The sequence below is a fragment of the Rhododendron vialii genome, chromosome 7a (assembly GCF_030253575.1).
Source record: "Rhododendron vialii isolate Sample 1 chromosome 7a, ASM3025357v1".
Lineage (NCBI taxonomy): Eukaryota > Viridiplantae > Streptophyta > Magnoliopsida > Ericales > Ericaceae > Rhododendron > Rhododendron vialii.
The window spans coordinates 17,987,477-17,995,485 of record NC_080563.1 but is presented as its reverse complement, the minus strand read 5'-3'; the positions used below and the strand labels follow the sequence as shown (position 1 = coordinate 17,995,485).

The 8,009-nt window shown below is 43.9% G+C and overlaps 1 long non-coding RNA gene across 1 annotated transcript; it reads right to left on the bottom strand.

Annotated features, from left to right (window-relative positions):
* Positions 1-1,075: 1,075 nt before the first annotated feature.
* Positions 1,076-3,241, bottom strand: LOC131333845 (uncharacterized). Its single transcript, XR_009201929.1, has 3 exons — positions 2,815-3,241; positions 1,649-1,675; positions 1,076-1,215 (listed from the first exon to the last, which is right to left on the bottom strand). It is a non-coding gene; the product is annotated as an uncharacterized LOC131333845 (long non-coding RNA).
* Between the last annotated feature and the right edge of the window lie 4,768 nt (positions 3,242-8,009).

Sequence of the window (8,009 nt, the reverse complement as noted above, 5' to 3'; positions counted from 1 at the left end):
ATGTCACCTTGAAATGCCATGGTAAATGGGTTTCGGTAATTCTAATTGACAATGGTTCAACAATCAACGTCTACCCATTCCGTGTTTCTTATTGCTTGGGATACAAAAATAAGGACTTCACTCCATCAAAAGTCAAGGTCCGAGCATATGACAACGCTCGTCGAAATGTAATCGGGGGACCCTTATGCTTCCTATGACCTTCGGATCCTACCAAACTGAGGTAGAATTTCATGTGGTAAGCATCCCTGCTTCCTTCAACTTGTTGCTAGGAAGGCCTTGGTTGCATCGACCGGACATCATGGTTGTACCCTCTACTCTCCATCAGAAGACCGTTTGGGGCTTGAGACAGGAATGCTCACCATCCATGGGGACTCTGGAATTTGTGCGCCTGTTGAGGATAATGCCCCGCTCTTAGAAATTCAACATGGGGAGGACGATATTGCTTTGGGAGGTTTTTCACTGGATACTACAAACTCTGTCTTCTCAATCCAGATTGACAGTGACATTGTCATTAGCAACGTCGCCATAAAGATAATGAAAAAGATGTCCTACATGCTAGGTGTAGACACCCCAATTTGGACTTGTCGAATTTCCTTAATTTGTGGCCCTGAGGCTCCCCGATGATGAATATGGATCAAAACAAGCCATGTACCAATTGAGACGTTGCTCCTTAAAGGATTTAAAAAGGAAATGGTCAAAATCATTCCCAAGCGCTTGGAAGCAGTCCCAAGCGCTCCAAACTATTTTCCAAAAACCACTGGCCTGGCTCACTCTCGAGGGCTCGAGAGTGAAGTCCCAAGCGCTCGAGACCACTCCCGAGCGCTCGAGACCTCTCCCAGTGCCCAATGGGTGAAAAAGATTCCCACTATCCATGCAAGCCATCATTGCATTCCCCTTGAGCCGGCTGAGGTGAGTCAACAATCGACCTCAGTCAGAGAAGATATCTGTCACGACCCTAACCTGCCCCTTGAGGTCTTAATCATGACAAATGCCAGTGATTTCTCACTAAGGCCAAATCACAAATCAAATATCATCTAAGCAAGCGATGATCAAAAAGGGCTAAACATAACAGTGAAAGCAAAAGTTTAACTTTTATTGATAACAAACCAAAGTCTTACATAGGTTTACAAACCAAAAGGATAAACCTCTCAGTGCTGTGCTTACCTACAAATTTACAAACTAAAGTAAACACTCTGCCACACTACGCGTCGCTTCCTGAAAGGTGGAAAAGAAAATACTTAAGCCAAAGCTCGTGTGAATGATTAATACTTAACTCACATGCCTTCCATGGACAATGCAAAATAATTTGATAATATTTCAAAACAAAGAACTCAAAACTATAAGCCAAATATAATGCACATTCCGCTATTCAAAATTCAAAGCTACCGGGCGTCCCCAGTAGTGGATAAGCCAAACGTCTATGCATTATCCCAAAACACATACCAACCTCAAACACCCTTGCTAGCCATTAAGCCGTCCCCTAGCAAGACCGGACGTTGGGAATGCCATTAAATAGATTCGCAAATATTTCACAAATAAGTCCACCTTTCATTGTTATCCATGGAGTACATAATTTATAAACATGTTCAAATAAGCTCGATAAGAAAAACAAGTTCAAAACCATGTGTTTAAGTATTAAATCACTCACCTCGATCCACGTGACGACTCGAACTTCCTAGAACATTCAATCAAATGGAAACATGTTTAGACAATACTCAATGATTCTATTTATGCTCAATACAATGCCCTAAAAGTGTTTAAGTTCAATTCAATCCATTGTATCCCCACATGTCAAATTGGCAAAGTTAATCCTTTACATTAGACTATATCCAATTAAACGACGCTAATTCAAGGACGACACTTAAACCATTGAAAAGTATACTTCTTTTTCTTTGATCCATAGGTTATACATCAAAAACGGAGTTCGGATAACCTTACTATGGCTTTGCGATTATAGCTCAGCGTAGCAGTGAAACTGGTGCAAAGCAGAATTTGGATCAGTTTTGTGTGCAAATCTGTTATCGCTCGGACATACCCATGATGCATGGGATGTATCGTTGGAAAGCTTTATATGTCTAGTTTCTAACAAAACAAACGGTGCATCATTTCGAGTCCCGAGCTAGAAGTTATGGCTATTTTACCAAAGTCCGCCGGTGCTGTCAGATTCTACGCGAAAATAAGTAAAATTGATTGAAAAATCATAACTCACTCATCTTAAACTCAAAAATAGTGAAACCAAAGCCAAAAGTTGCACCACGACAAGCCCTACACTCAGTAAAAATCCCAGGTTCAGAAACAAGAGGAGATTAACCCAACAATCAAAAGAAAAACAGTTTCGCAACCATTTCCGCACCTATCAACCAACCCAGCTTTAGAAATTCACCAAAAATTGTATACTTAACCAAATTAATTGATTCCAACGCCAATCTCTTCTTAACTTAAATATGCACCTCCTGTAAATGACCCAAAGCCACCCAAAATGTTCGTCATGCCCAGAAAGTTAAAAGAAGACAGCCACGCACAGATTCGCACATCCAGCAAACAGCCAGTATTCAAAAATCCATAACTAATTGTGTGATTATCGGTTTTGCATGATCTTGGTACCGAAATCTTCGTATTGAAACGTACTTTAACAGTTATGAAGACACCAAAAATTGATCCCTAGCAGAAGAGCCCCAAAACGACAGATTACCAGAACCCACGAAATATTCAGCATTCACTAGATTTATTCAAGACTCAAAATAGATGATCAAACTTAATCCTTGCACATCAAACCAACACTTAACACATATAAAGAAGGCAGGGGATCTCTACCTCGAAGGTTAGAAGCAAGCCCGAACATGGAGGAAACCTCAAAGTGCTCCGATCATGAATTTTCTTGGATGGATAGGAAGCTCTCGTCGCAAAGAACAACTTTAGTACTTGGGATCTTTCAAAAGTCTCACTCGTGGTCGATGAAATCGAAGAGAGAAGGTGAGAGAGGTGAGAGCCGAGAGAGAGGAGAGGACGGGAGAAAGAGAGAGGCGTACAGGGGAAGAAAATAATCTTCCCTGATATTTTGATCCTTATATAGGCCAATTCACACACACACCCTTCAAGTATATAACTACATCATCAACTCCCACAACTTACAAGTCATCTCACATTGACCTAACTCATATCTTCTGCATTATCCATACTTCGATAATCCAAACACATATTAAACATTTAAAATTTGAGAAAATAATTATGGGTCTCTACAATATCAGCTGAAGATCTCTTTCTTTAAAAAAGGGTTTATTTCAAAATCATTTCATTTTCAAAACCATGGGTTATATGCTCTATATATATACCTGGTTTTTCAGCTGAAAAGAGGGGGCTACGAAAGTTCTCTCTCTCTAAACCCTTCCTCTTTTTTCTCTCTTGTTCAAGGGAAAAAGCTTTCAAACTCAAACTTCTTTCCCAACTTCAAAGGTTTTTTTCAAAATCATCAAGGAAAAGGGCAAGAAATCCAGAACACTCTTAGCTTCTGATCTCTTGTCTTTTTCACTCTACATTCACCTTTCACAACCATTCAAGGAGCAAAGTGTCAAGCAAAGGTAGAAATATTTCTATCCTTGGTTCAAATCAAGAGGCTATTCTCCCTTCTGAGGGGGGTCTCTCAGCCTGTCCCAGTCCTTAATGCTGGGTGCATGGTTGGGAGACCTTAGTGAAAAAGCAAGAGCAAAGAGTCCACGAATAATGTTTTCCCAAAACCCCTACTGGAAACAGTCCCGAGCGCTCGGGACTGTTTCCAGTCCCATGCATGGCATTTTGGTAAGCAGTAGGCTGGGGGTGAGGTGCACTTTTAAATAAAATGGTTTTATTCCAGCATGCAAACACAGAAGATCATTTTTCCTAAAACAGAAATGTTTCTTACAAATCTCAAGTAAGAACAAAGTTTTCCTAAGTTAAAAATAAGATCTTCTCTTGTTAAAAACTTAGATAAGGGTGTTTGCATGATAAAGTGGTGCCATTTTCTATTTGAGTGTAAGCTGGCATGCAGCTCACTCCCAAGCGCTCGAAGCCATTCCCGAGCGCTCGAGAGTGCATGCATGCCATTGCATTTCATTTTCCTAGTTTTCTGTGTTTTTTGAGCTTCTGCATGCACAGATGTGTACATTTGCTCTTTTAAAATTGTAGATCTGTTCGTGCAATGGCAAGGATACATGATTTGAAAACTTGAGGTCCTATCTCAGTCTTTCAAGTCCTCTGCTGAGCCAGTGGTCTGCTTAATAGTATTTCATTTTGCAGTCTTTACATTATGTTTTGTCAGTACTAACAGAATATGCAGGTGGGGTTCAGACACTCCCAAGCGCTCTCGAGTGCTCTCAAGTGCTCGAGAGTGAAGCCAGTGAGTAGTGTTTCATTTCCTGTTATCTTGCTGTCCTTCATCACATAATCACCCCTATACACGTGCACCAGCATACACTGTTATTTGGCATCCTATTTGTGACTAACAAACTCCGTAGGATTTGGTCAGTAACACTCCCAAGCGCTTGAGAGTGCTCTCGAGCGCTCGAGAGTTGATCTAGTGGCAGTTTACACTGCTTTGCCATCATGCATGTGTCCATCATCATTTCATCACTCCTCGTACACAAGCACCAGCATACACCTTCTATTTGCTATACCTGTGGATACCTGCTACATGCTTAATGAAACAAAATCCCTTTGAAAAATCCCACAAATGTTTAGTAGAGACCGACATCGCGTCGAGCGAGGGGGGTGCCGTAAAACCCTTCCCCCCTCGTAACATGGCTTCCGAACCCTCGAATGATCTCTGGTTTTCAATTCAAATCAATCAATTTTCAAATCAAAAACGGTTTCTCGGGTGACGAACCATAAATCCGGGTGGCGACTCCTTAAATTTTTCAAATCGATTCGATGGAGCGGTATGTTTTTCGGGCCGCCCAGATCTCACCCGGGGCTATGGTAGCCCACAGTGGCGACTCTGCTGGGGAAATGGTTTAATTAAACTTGTGAGCCAAGCTTGAAAAATGTTTGTGGGATTTTCAAATTGATTTTGTTTCATCGTCTATTTCTTGTGTATATATCTTGTGCAGCCCCGCTGTTGCATTTCGGCAATCCTACCCGGCTTGCCGGTGATGGGGAATCCCGGAACGCTCAGCAACCCTCGACCGTGATGAGTCATCTCTACCGTTTGTACCATTATTGGGTGTACGCTCAATAGTGGGAGGTATACTTTGACTCTAGTCCGGGGAACCCATTTCAAGCCAAAACCGGCCTTTGTACATGTTTAGCAAGCCATAGAACATTCCAAATTAGGACAGGAGCCTGCAAGGCAGGATTATGTGCTATACCCTGTCTATGTGCTGCATTTCATCTCACGTCATCATGCTGTCAACCACGGTTATCGAGACTTGCTCGCGCGGTCTTTGGGAGGTTGCTGAGACCCGATAAAGAGTCACGCACCCTTGTGCGTGTTGTTAACCGTATGAGTCCTCAAGCGAAAACCTAAGGGAAACTAGGATTTTGTTAAGTCCTTGACTAGTGTTCGGTCGGAGAATTAACCAAAGGGAGGAATGACACGGAAACAGAACATCGTGATACCGACACCGCCCAGGCTAAAAGCAAATGTGCTGCTTACGCCACTTCGGTTATCGTATCACGTTGTTCACCCCAAGTCATTCCAAACCGATGGTCAATTTCTTGATGAAATACTAGTCGAATACTTAACTTATTTTAGCATCTTTTGGGGAACGACGCTTCCTAAATGAGGATACACCCTAAAAATCCGAGGATCAAGGCAACCTCTCATAACAGATATTCAATCATTTTTCAAAAATCAGAGTCGATGATGGTGATGGTGACGCACACATTTTCCAAAGAATTATGCACAAATCTCATAAAATGTAAGCAGGGACCACATCTGAGCACGATTTTTGCTTTGCTATCAGTTCTGAACAATTGGGCCAAGGAAGAAGAATATCATACCCTCCTGGACCAGACCCTTGGGACAGAGATTGGAACGGCTCCAACTTCAGGCAGACCCCGCCAGTGCATCGGATTTAAGGGTGGAAATGGACCTGCTAATCGGAAACCTCAACCCAAACGGAGACAATCCAAACCCAAATCTAATCCCAAACCTCAACCTTAACGGAGGCAATCCAAATCCTAACGAAGGCAATCCAAACCCAAATCCAAATCTGTATCCCAATCCTAATCCAAACCCGGAACCGAACCAGGAAATCCCAAATGGAGAAATGGGGCAAGTCACGCAAGCTATTCAGCGTCTGGGCGAACGTACCGATAACCAAATCGCCCAACTCATGATGATGATAACCGGGGTTGCCCGACGACTCCCAAATCCAAACCCTAATCCAAATCCAAACCCTAATCCAAATCCGAACCTAATCCCAATTCCAAACCCAAACCCTAATCTAAACCTAAATCCCAACCCGGAGCAGCCGATCCTCGAAGTGGAAGCCCCGCAGAACATCGAGATGGCAGCGGTCTTGGCAAAGATCACCCAGGTAGAACAGTCTGTTGCGAGAAACGAGAAGATTGCCTCGACAGGTTTTGACATCAACAAGCTTTGCCTTTTTCCCAATGCGAAGCTTCCGGAGAAGTTTAGACCAATCGACTTTGCTAAATTCGACGGGACTGAGGATCCAAAAGCGCATTTGACTGGGTACATTGGAGCACTGTCTATGTGGGGAGTAGAAAGGGACGCCATGGCCCAGATGTTCTCCCAGACCTTGGTGGGACATGTTCTTTACTGGTTCACTTCGTTGGATGAAAGGAAGAAACGCTCATGGAAAGACATCTGTGCGGCTTTTGTGGCGCAATATGATTACAATATCCAACTGGAGATTACCACTCGGGAACTCGAATCTACAAAGATGGAAGCCAAGGAAGCCTTCGCAGACTTTGTGAAAAGGTGGAGATCTAAGGCAGCACAGATGAAGGATAGGCCGACCGATACAGATCAAATCCGGATGATTGTCCGGAATCTTCAGCCCAACCTTGCAAGGCATATGGTGATGGCTCAGGCCTGCTCTGATTTTAAAACATTCTTCGACACAGGCTTGGCCGTCGAAGAAGCAGTTCAACTGGGAATCCTCGACAAACCTGAACCTCCTCCCAAAGCCAAGAAGGTCTACTCCGGTAACAGCAGCACGCTGTTTGGAAACTCCAACTACACCCAACTCCCAAACACCTCCTCAAACACGGCCCAAGCCAAACCCGTCAACCAGATTGTAAACCAAACCAGTCAATCTCGATCCCAACCCCGTGTGTTTGCCCAATTTTCAGCACCTCTCTCTGTGGTGTTTGAAAAGTTGGTCGAACGTGATCTCCTCAAACCGCTTGCTCCCACCCCACTGCCACAAAAGCTCTCTGCCTCTCACAACCCCAACGCCTTCTGCGCCTATCACCAAAATCCTGGCCACATAACCGACAACTGCTTCCGCCTTCGCCACGCCATTCAAGACCTCATAGACAACAAGACCCTTCCTATACCTCACCAAAAGCCCAATACCGTCTCCAACCCACTCTCAAAACATTCAAACGCCCGCACAAACCACATTTCCCTAAGCCACCCCTTCAACCCAAGCCTTCACATCATCCCTATCACCGAACCCAAGCCAATTGTCGAGATTCCGGCCAAGGATGCTATCTGTGCACTTGAAACGGTGGAGTGGGATTTTCAAAGAAGGTGGGAGGACCTGGCAAGTGATTTCCTTGCAGTGGAACAACGAGCCATTGTCAGCGGAGTGTGGCCCGTGTCAGTTAATGCTCAGCAAGTCGAAGAATTGGAACATGGTGAGTGGAGACAAGACTGGGATGAGATGATGGCTAATCCATTTGATGGATATTCCCTGTTTGCTCTATTCTTAGAGCCTGAACCAGTCGAGGAATTTGACGAATGGGACCCAGAACCCAGTGGGTGGCTCTGGATAGACGATTCAGATCCTCTTGACGAAACATCTTTGGTGTACTTGTTCTGGGAGCAGGAAGAAGGACAGGGC